Source organism: Papio anubis, chromosome 2, assembly GCF_008728515.1.
Source record: "Papio anubis isolate 15944 chromosome 2, Panubis1.0, whole genome shotgun sequence".
Classification (NCBI taxonomy): domain Eukaryota; kingdom Metazoa; phylum Chordata; class Mammalia; order Primates; family Cercopithecidae; genus Papio; species Papio anubis.
In genome coordinates this window covers 42426496-42437136 of record NC_044977.1, presented here as the reverse complement: position 1 = coordinate 42437136, position 10641 = coordinate 42426496, and the positions used below count along the sequence as shown (strand labels likewise).

Sequence of the window (10641 nt, the reverse complement as noted above, 5' to 3'; positions counted from 1 at the left end):
ATACTACCCCATTTCTTACCCCAAATGCTCACTAACATACTTAGTGAAGATTAATTACATCTCAATGTAGAAATCAACTCCCAGGTCAAAGTTCACACATAATTATTTCTAGGAATTAATTTATCAAGCAATTCCTGCCCAAACCATTTAACAGTTAACATGGAGAGGTCCTCCCTGACTCCCCAACTTGAGATCAGAAGTCACAAGTTGGCACCAAACAAACCTGCCCTGAGACCTGCTTTTGAAAAATTCAAATTAGATGCTAACATTTTAAAAGTGTGAGTCTTCATATAAAACCTCAGATTTACAGCTTATTTGGGGAAAAACAAACAAACAAAAAGTCAGATGATTTGCCATCAGCTGCAACCAAGGGTCTGGGCTCCAGTTCACTAAAATTTCCATTTGGCTTACTTTGCTCATTGGCATCCCAGCCCCTCTAGACATTTGGGTTTGCAACCCCTTGCCCTAAGATCCACCTCTTCTGATCACCCCCTTCCCCATGTTCCCAGGCCCCTACTGCTTCTCTTTAAGCCACCTATACAAACTCAAAATCCCTCACTTTATTATACTAAATAATTTAACTTTCTTTAAATCTTGCATACACATCTAGTTATCTAGCCCAGGTTTGACTGCAAACTTTTCCCTTAAAGAGCTAGAGAGTAAATAGTTTAGGTTATGTAGGCCATATGGTCTCTGTTGCAACTACTCAATTCTGCCATCCTAGACCAGAAGCAGCTGTTACGGAAATATAATTAAAAACTAAATCTCCTGCTGACCCGGAAAACCTCTCCACAAGGCAGAAGAGAAAAAATATATAGTTATCAAATAAGCATTAAACCAGAACGTGATGCTTATCACAGGCAGTCCACTAAAAAGATTTCAATGATAGAAAGAAATCTCACCTTTTTACGTAGTCCAGTAGATACACCCCATTACACACATGTTCTCAATTGATAACTAGCTTCAAGTGAGAGGACTTGACAATACCATTTGTCACACATAGGTCATCCTAAACTACCCAGTAATTGAGATGGCCATCTGTGTTAGTTAATTGTCTTTATCTGAAGAAATAATAAAGTTTCTTGTATTTCTATGACAAGTAGGTAGCTATGATTTGGAGCCAGATGCCAGCTGAAGTCAGACTCCTGCCCTCCCATGGAAACTGGGAGATGGGGCACCATCTTCCTTGATGATTACATTTCAAAGAGATGGCTCCCAGGTCTTTGAGAAAACATTCCTGGGTTGTAAAACTGGCAAGAGGCTTTAAAAAAAAAAAAAAAAAAAAAAAAAAGCCTTCAAAAGAGATTCTGATACATCACAAAAGGGCAGAGAGAAAATTAACAATGACAAATTGTCAAAAATAAAAATGGGAGGAGAGTTTCCTTTCCTCTTGTGCACCTGAGAGAATTAGATTTTTAATTTTTGATTCATAGTCACCCATATACAGCCATAGAATGTACATAAACAAGTGAGTATGGCTGTATTTCAGTACAACTCTGTTATGGACACAGAAATTAAATTTCTTTTTCTTTTCTTTTCTTTTTCTTTTCTTTCCTTTTTTTTTTTTTTTTTTTTTTTTTTTTTTTTTTTTTTTTTTTTTTTTGAGACAGAGTCTCAGTCTGTCACCCAGGCTGGAGTGCAGTGACACCATCTCTGCTCACTGCAACCTCCGCCTCCCAGATTCAAGCAATTCTCCTGTCTCAGCCTCCCAAGTAGCTGGGATCACAAGCTCATGCTACCACATGCAGCTAATTTTTACATTTTAAATAGAGATGGGGTTTTTGCCATGTTGGCCAGGCTGGTCTTATACTCCTGAATTCAGGTGATTTGCCTGCCTCAGCCTCCCAAAGTGCTGGGATTACAGGCGTGAGCCACCACACCCGGCCTGGCCTTTTATCTTTCTATCAAAATATAGATTCAACAAAGTTCCTATAACTAAATAGAAACACTGTCATCTGTCCATCTGTGCAGTTTAGGAAGGCAGCAAAAAACTCTGTTTTTATAAGCCAATTCAATGTCCTGCAAAGACAATCTCATCATAGCAATATTAAAGTTTTTTAAAAATCTAATTTTTTTTTTTAAGATCAGATTTTTTTGGAGAAAACAAAAAACTCACAACCCAAAGGATGGGATTTTACATCTCTGGACATCTCCCACATAATAAGTCTAAGATTACAATCATTTTCAAATTTTACATGTATTCAGGAGCGGGACATTAATCAATCCCCATTTCTATTTTAACAGGGGGGCAAGGTAGGGGAGAGGGAAAAACAGTTTGGTATCTATTTGGAGGGAGAGTAGACATGAAGGGGGCAAACCCTAGCTTCTCATTATCTACAATCAATGTTTTTTTTTTTCCTTAAAAAAAAAACTTCCAATCTTCAGTATCTCTTTAAAAGCTCACTTCTTAGCTACTAGCCAGTCCACCCTAATTATTTAAATTCATTTGGTACATACCTTTGTCCACCGGGTAAATTATATTCATTATGCCCACCGCTGCAGCACGTATAAACCAACACCCCTGCATGGCTGAACAGGGCCTAATCTAGGACTGATGGGAGAAGTGCTTGCAAACCAAGATCAAGGTGTCATTTCTCTGCTAATACTGTCTACCAAACTGATCCCTACAAAAATGCACATAAATGCAGGCAAATTTAGCTACTGTGTTGCAAGAGAAACCAGGACCTTGTTAAATAGTTCTCTCCATTACCATTTATTCTCTCAAGGGAAGCTTAAAAAAAAAGGAAAAGGAAAAGAAAAAGAAAAAACAACCCATTGGTCTGGCCACCTCATAAATCCAGCAAGCATTGGTGTGGCATTTGAGTGGAGAAGGAAACTTGGCGGAAAACAAAACCATCGAGGTTGTAAGAAAGGCTCCCAATTTAACTGTCCCTGTCCCTATTTATCCACCTTTATTCACCACCCAAGACCATCCATTACCCTAGAGCACTCTGATCTATAAAAGGGGTCAAAGCATCAGGAGCAGGCAAGGAGTGAGAACCAAAAGACATCAAGAAACCGATTTGCTTGAGAAAAGCAGCAATTCTTCCTTTCACAGTTCTCCATGGCTGAGAGAGAAAATGCCCAAGAGATCATCTGTGTGACTTAGAGACTGCTTTTTGGGAGGTTAAGAGCAGCATGAAGAGCTTAAGATGACAAGAGTCTAAATTTTTAAAGTTTCAACGTTTCAACAGAATGTGGATATATTCAAACTTTCAAAAAGGACAGTGCTTAGAAAGGGTAAAACCAGGACATACAAAACATTGGGAATTATTATGACCCCCAAGTGCTTCCGGCTCCAGGAAATAACTACTCTTTTGTTTGCTGGAGGTCACACAATTTTCCCCTATTACCTGATGCAAAATGACTCATTACCTCCCAAATGCTTAAACCACGATTTTCCCATTTATTTTGGTCCAATGCAGTCCTATTCTTTATGGCCTATAGACTCACTCCCAACTACCCCCCTGGGGGGTAAAAAAAATGAAAGCATTCCCCCTAGACTGGCCCCCAAAACTCAGAATTAAATAACAGGAGGGGTTGGCAGCCTCCTGAAGACTAAAACAACTTGAGGCTAAATCTACCTTTCCAAGAGTGAAAAATTTATTCAGATAATGTTTGAGAATTCATATATGCCACAATAGGATAAAACTAAAAAGCAGAAATCTCACACTTTTCCTTATACCTCCTTCCCCTACCAACCAGATTCCAGACCTTATATCACTGTCATTACCATTTCCGCTAAATGGAGGCCCCTAGGCACTAATCACACTGGCAACTGCATGGTGACATAACACACCACAACTTTTCCACTAAAAAGCTGTAGTCTCTTTCTCTCTGGCTATATTGGCGATTCTCCAGTTATTTCAATACTTTAAAGGCTGCAGCAGCATGCAAAATAATTTCATTTAAAAAAAAAAGGTAAGAAAAGTCTCCAGGAGATGGTGAGTTTTGTTTTATCTTGTTTGGATAGAGGTTTGATTTGCTCTCGAATGTTCCAGGGTGGAGAGAAACTAGGAGAAAGCACAGGATGTCAAGGTCTACTGGGTGTAATCGTCTCCCTTGTTTTCCTCTTCACCAGAAACAGAGACAGCAGCATACTTGCTTGCAGAACTGAACTTGGAAGCTGGATTTTCCTCAGGTTTCTTTGGCTCAGGTGTAGATCTGGAGTCTTCATCCTTTTTCCTATCTTTCCCATCTGACTCCTTCCAGTGGTCTTTGTTTCCTCCATTTCCTGGACTACAGTTAGAGCTCCCAGTTTGGCCTTTTGGGACATTCATCCCATCCACTTTACTTTCATCTTTTCTTGCTGGTCCTTCCTCAGATTATTGAGCTGGAGCTACTTTTCTCCCACCACTTGTAGGGGATTGCAGCTCTGTGTCTGAGCTCTGAAATGGAGCAGGACGGTTAGAACTTTGCTTCACCGAAGCATTCTCCTTTGGTGGAGGGGCTGGCATTACCTTTGGGTCAGGTAGGATCAGGTTTGGGAGGTTTAGAAGTTGGAGAGTAACAATCTTCCTCCTTATTCAGTAATCTTCTTCTTATTGAGTGTTGCGTTTTCTAGAGACTTCTCACTCTCTCTCCTTTGTGCATTTCTGCTGGGTGTGGCGGAAGTCCCAGTCTGCAATGACTCACTTCCTGTCCGCGACCATTCCAGTTCCTGAGTTTCTTCACTTCACCAGCTTGGGTGTCTCTCCCTAGGCCATCGTTCTAGTTATGGCTCATCCAGCTGACGCTGCAACTTCTCTTGTTCCTTCTGTAGCATTTCTTCTACTTCTTTCTCTAGCAGCTGTGTCAACGGGCTTTCCCCCTCCAAAGGTAGAAGCAGCTCGACTGGACTGGGAGGTACTAGCAGAGGAATCATCTTCCTTAGGAGTACTCTGAAGCTTTAGATTCAGTTTGGGTCTTTGGGAGGGACCTCTATCATCACTCATATAATCATCCTGAGAGTAATCATCTCTGGGGCTCCACGACCGATCATTGCATCTGTTGCATCGGTCTTCAGAGCGGTCCCTGCCTCCTCTGTAGTCATTATCCCTGCGGTACCCACTGCCAAACGCTCTTCTGCCAGTGCCTATCTGGGAATCATAGCCTCTATCAAAGTCTCTGCTGCCTGGGTCATCATAGCGATCCTGGCCGCCATATCGATCTCATACCCCAGCGTGGGTCATCCTGATACCCATCGCGATACCGTTCTGAATCATACCGATCTCGATACTTGTCTCCAAAGCAATCATCACCTCTTCTGGGCGAGTAGTCATCAAAGCTGTCTGTAGCAAGACCAGCCCTCCAGTCTTTATCTGTTTTGTCAAAATTCCGATTTCTCTCATGGCCAAAAGAAAGATGGTCCCTGTCTTTATTCTGTGCTTGATCAGCAACGTCCACTTGAAATCTCCTGTTACCTAGAGATTCTTTATTGAGACTCAGGGCACTGAACAGGGAATCCCGGTCCTCAAATTCAGCATAACCAAAACCTTTCAACCTCTCTGGATTGCTGGGTGCACGTGGTAAACGCACTGCACTGGTATTTAATCCTTTAAAGAATTCCTTAATTGACTCTTCTGTCACATCATAGGGTAGGTTCCCTAGAAAAGCAGTGTAGGTTGGCGATTTGGGAAGACGGCTCCGGTCGATAATGGGTTCCCGAGCAGCCCATGGAGCAGTGGGAAGGACGGAACGGTCAGTTGGGGGCGCTCTATACACATCGTCATCATTACTGTGCCAAGTTGTTGAAACATCTCCTTCCAGGTCACCCGTTTCATTAGCCCAGCTGACTGGTTTGGAAACAGCTCCTTCCTCCACCAGTCCCCCATCCTCAGTCAGAAAGTCTGTTAGGGAGATAGTCTTCCCCTTCTTATTCTTCTTTTTTGCTGAGGCCGCCATGTTGGGAAAAGGAAAGAGAAGGCAAAGGGAAATCTAATGTTTTAACAACTTGACAGAATAATTCACTACAATAGTCTGTTGATCTTAACCCAGCTAGAAACATTTCCTAGGTGTGTCATTTTCTCACTTTGCTCATGTATATTCATGGTTCTGTTATAGTCATAATGGGTGTATATGTTCAATTTGGTATTCTTCCTTTTATGTAACATGATTTATCCAAATATTTTCTATTTCCTATAGCATATTCATCGTTTTCAGTATATCACTAGAGTATGTCATTTTGATATGCCATAGTGAGTTTCTTTCTATATATCTGTATTGTTGGGCTCTTAGCTTTATTCCAATGTTTTATCATCATAAAATAAACATTATATATAGTATACTTTTTATTAAACATTATTTCCTCAGGATAAATTCTATTACTTGGTCAGGGGTTAGGCATATTTATGATTCTTTCAATAAAGTACCATTTTGCCCTTCAGGAAGATTGAATCAATTTACACCGCTATCATTAATGCACGAGCATATCTGCTTCCCGAAGCTTTGCAGGCTTTGGCTTTTATAACTTTTTAAAAGTTTTTCTAAATTTTTTTAAGGCACAAAATGAAACTTCACAGTAGGTTTAATTTGCAGTTATTTTACTAACAAGGTTGAATAGTTTTGAAATTATGTTTTACCGACAGTGTTTCTTGTTGTATGAACTGTTTTTTAATCATTTGTTTCATAGACAGTTGGTATTTTACCTATTTATATTTATATGCACTCTTCATACTTTTTAGTTATTGAACTTTTGTCTTCATGTGCAAATCTTTTCCCCAGCCTTCTGAATTTTTAAATTTCAGCTTTATTGGTATTCATTCCATCAAAGATAAAGCTATCTAAGTAATGAACCTGTCCATCTTTTTTTCATTCATATTCCATCAACAGTCAAAAAGTGATTTCCCCTAGTACTAGTCTTTTATATGTGTGTATTTGTTTTTATTTTAAAATTGTTTAACTCCCAATCTACTTGGATTTTTTTTTTTTTTTTTTTTTTTTTTTTTTTTTTTTTGCAGAGTGTAGTGGAAAGTGTGGGTCTTTTAAATATTCTCATTATTGATATTCCTGTATACCAAGTGTTTCAAATTTGTTACCAGAACGTTAAATGTCTGCTAGGACAAATTCTTCTTATCACTCTTTTTGAATCTGAAATACTTTTTGATGTTCTTGCTCATTTATTTTTTTCCACATACAATAAAAATTATATTAATTTTATAAAGCATCTTGTTTCTAATTGGTGACTGGTCACCTGAATCCTCTATGCACTGTGGTGAGTTGAGGCTGAGTTGCATCCTTGGTAAGGTTCAGCCTGCATTAATTTTACTCCTGCTTCTTCAAGATTTTCAGCAGAAATCCTGGTGCATTCTCCATGCTCTTCCACCTGGTGGGTCCAGAATTCTAATCTTTGTCTTCACAAGACTGCTGAAGGCTCTGTTCTGCTTCAGAGGTTTTCTGTTTCTCTTTTTAGACTCCAGCCTCGTGCATCCCTGTAATTTCACAGATGTTCTGTGGAGACATTCTAAATCTCCTCCCATATCCCTCCTGGCCTCTGCCTCCCAGCAGTGGTCTTCCATGGGTGCAAGGCCTGGAGTTATCAGTCTCCTGACCAAGTGCAGAATCAGCAAATGACCCCTGGGCAGTGGCTGCAGAATTCAGCTCTCCCTAGCTGTGATTCTCCTTCTCTGGAGTTTTAGCTCCTTCAGTTCTTGCTAACTCAGAAGCCCTTTTCTGCCTTAAAATAGATGGCTCCTCTATTTTGTTCTAATTTTCTGCTTATTTTATATGGGAACACACTCTGTCGCTAGCTAATTCATCGCACTTGGAAACATAGGTTTATTTCACCTTAAACATTTTTCTCATACCTTCTTATATTTTAAAACAAAAAAATCTTATTTCTGTTTGACATATTCCTCAGGAAAGCCTATCCTGACTTCCCAGGCTCAGTTAAGTAGTACATTTTATAGCACTCTCTACTTCTTTTTAAACATTTATTGCAATTTTAATTACTTAATTCTGTAATTTATTTTTTAATTATTTTATTTTATTTTATTTTATTTTATTTCTTTTATTTTATTTGACGGAGTCTTGCTCTGTCACCCAGGCTGGAGTGCAGTGATGTGATCTCGGTTCATTGCAACCTCCGCCTCCCAGGTTCAAGCAATTCTCATGCTTCAGCCTCCTGAGTAGCTGAGATTACAGGCATCCACCACCACGCCTGGGAATTTTTTGTGTTTTTCATAGAGATGGGGTTTCACCATGTTGACCAGGCTGGTCTCGAACTTCTGACCTCAAGTGATCCGCCCACCTCAGCCTCTCAAAGTGTTGGGATTACAGGCATAAACCACTGCACCTGGCCTGTAATTTATTTATTTATTTTTAGAGACGTTGTCTCACTCTATTGCCCAGGCTGGAGTGCAGTGGTGCAATCGCGGCTCACTGCAGCCTTGCTCAACCTCCTGAGCTCAAGGAATCCTCCCACCTCAGCCTCCTAAGTAGCTGGGACTACAGGCATGTGTCACCAAGCCCAGGTAATTTTTGTATTTTTTGTAGAGACAGTGTTCCGCCACGTTGCCTAGGCTGGTCTCGAACTCCTGGGCTCAAGTGATCCACCTGCCTCACTCCTTCTAAAGTGCTGGGATTATAGGTGTGAACCCCTATGCCCAGCCTGTAATTTATTTATATAATGTCAACACATCCTGTTGATTCTGTTTCTCTAGAGAACCCTGACCAATAACATTATTTAGTATCAGGCCAAGTTAAAGGGTTTTTTTGTTTTGTTTTAAATTTTATTATACTTTAAGTTCTAGGGTACATGTGCACAGCGTGCAGGTTTGATATATAGGTATACATGTTCCATGTTGGTTTGCTGCACCCATCAACTCATCATTTACATTAGGTATTTCTCCTAATGCTATCTCTTCCCCAGCCTCCCACCACCTGACAGGCCCTGGTGTGTGATGTTCCCCACCCTGTGTCCAAGTGTTCTCATTGTTCAGTTGCCACCTATGAGTGGGAACATGCTATATTTGGTTTTCTGTCCTTGTGATAGTTTGCTGAGAATGATGGTTTCCAGTTTCATCCATGTCCCTGCAAAGAACATGAACTCATCCTTCTTATGGCTGCATAGTACTCCATGGTGTATATGTGCCACATTTTCTTAATCCAGTCTATCACTGAGAGACATTTCGGTTGGTTCCAAGATTTTGCTATTGTGAATAGTGCCACAATAAACATACATGTGCATGTATCCTTAGAGTAGCATGATTTATAATCCTTTGGGTACATACCCAGTAAAGGGATCACTGGGTCAAATGGTATTTCTAGTTCTAGATCCTTGAGGAATCGCCATACTGTCTTCCACAAAGGTTGAAGTAATTTACACTCCCACCAACAGTGTGAAAGCATTCCTGTTTCTCCACATCCTCTCCAGCATCTGTTGTTTCCTGCCTTTTTAATAACCACTATTCTAACTGGCATGAGATGGTATCTCATTTTGGTTTTTATTTGTATTTCTCTGATGACCAGTGATGATCAGCATTATTTCATGTGTCTGTGGGCTGCATAAATGTCTTCTTTTGAGAAGTGTCTGTTCATATCCTTTGCCCACTTTTTGATGTTTTTTTATTTTTATTTTTCTGGTAAATTTGTTTGTAGATTTTGGATATTAGCCCTTTGTCAGATGGGTAGATTGCAAAAATTTTCTCCCATTCTGGAAGTTGCCTGTTCACTCTGATGTTAGTTTCTTTTGCTGTGCAGAAGCTCTTTAGTTTAATTAGACCCCATTTATCTATTTTGGCTTTTGTTGCCATTACTTTTGGTGTTTTAGACATGAAGTCCTTGCCCATGCCTATGACCTAAATGGTATGCCTAGGTTTTCTTCTAGGGTTTTTATGGTTTTAGGTCTAATATTTAAGTATTTAAACCATCTCGAATTAATTTTTGTATAAGGTGTAAGGAAGGGATCCAGTTTCAGCTTTCTACATACGGCTAGACAGTTTTCCCAGCATTTATTAAGTAGGGAATCCTTTCCCCATTCCTTGTTTTTATCGGGTTTGTCAAAGATCAGATAGTTGTAGATGTGTGGTGTTATTTCTGAGGCCTCTGTTCTGTTCCATTGGTCTATATATCTGTTTTGATACCAGTACCATGCTGTTTTGGTTACTGTAGCATTGTAGTATAGTTTGAAGTCAGGTAGTGTGATGCCTCCAGCTTTGTTCTTTTTGATTAGGATTGTCTTGGCAATGTGGGCTCTTTTTTGGGTCCATATGAACTTTAAAGTAGCTTTTTGAATTCTGTGAAGAAAGTCATTGGTAGCTTAATGGGGATGGCATTGAATCTATAACTTACCTTGGACAGTATGGTCATTTTTATGACATTGATTCCTCCTATCCATGAGCATGGAATATTCTTCCATTTCTTTGTGTCCTCTTTTATTTCATTGAGCAGTGGTTTGTAGTTCTCCTTGAAGAGGTCCTTCACATTCCTTGTACAGTGGATTCTGAGGTATTTTATTCTCTTTGCAGCAATTGAGAGTGGGAGGTCACTCATGATTTGACTCTTTGTCTGTTATTGGTATATAGGAATGCTTGTGATTTTTGCACACTGATTTTGTATCCTGAGACTTAGCTCAAGTTGCTTACCAGCTTAAGAAGATTTTGGGCTGAGACGATGGGGTTCCCTAAATATACAATCATGTCATCTGCAAACAGGGACGATTTG

The 10641-nt window shown here is 39.8% G+C and overlaps 1 pseudogene; it reads right to left on the bottom strand.

Annotated features, from left to right (window-relative positions):
- Positions 1 to 3581: 3581 nt before the first annotated feature.
- Positions 3582 to 6206, bottom strand: LOC101011843 (annotated as a pseudogene).
- Between the last annotated feature and the right edge of the window lie 4435 nt (positions 6207 to 10641).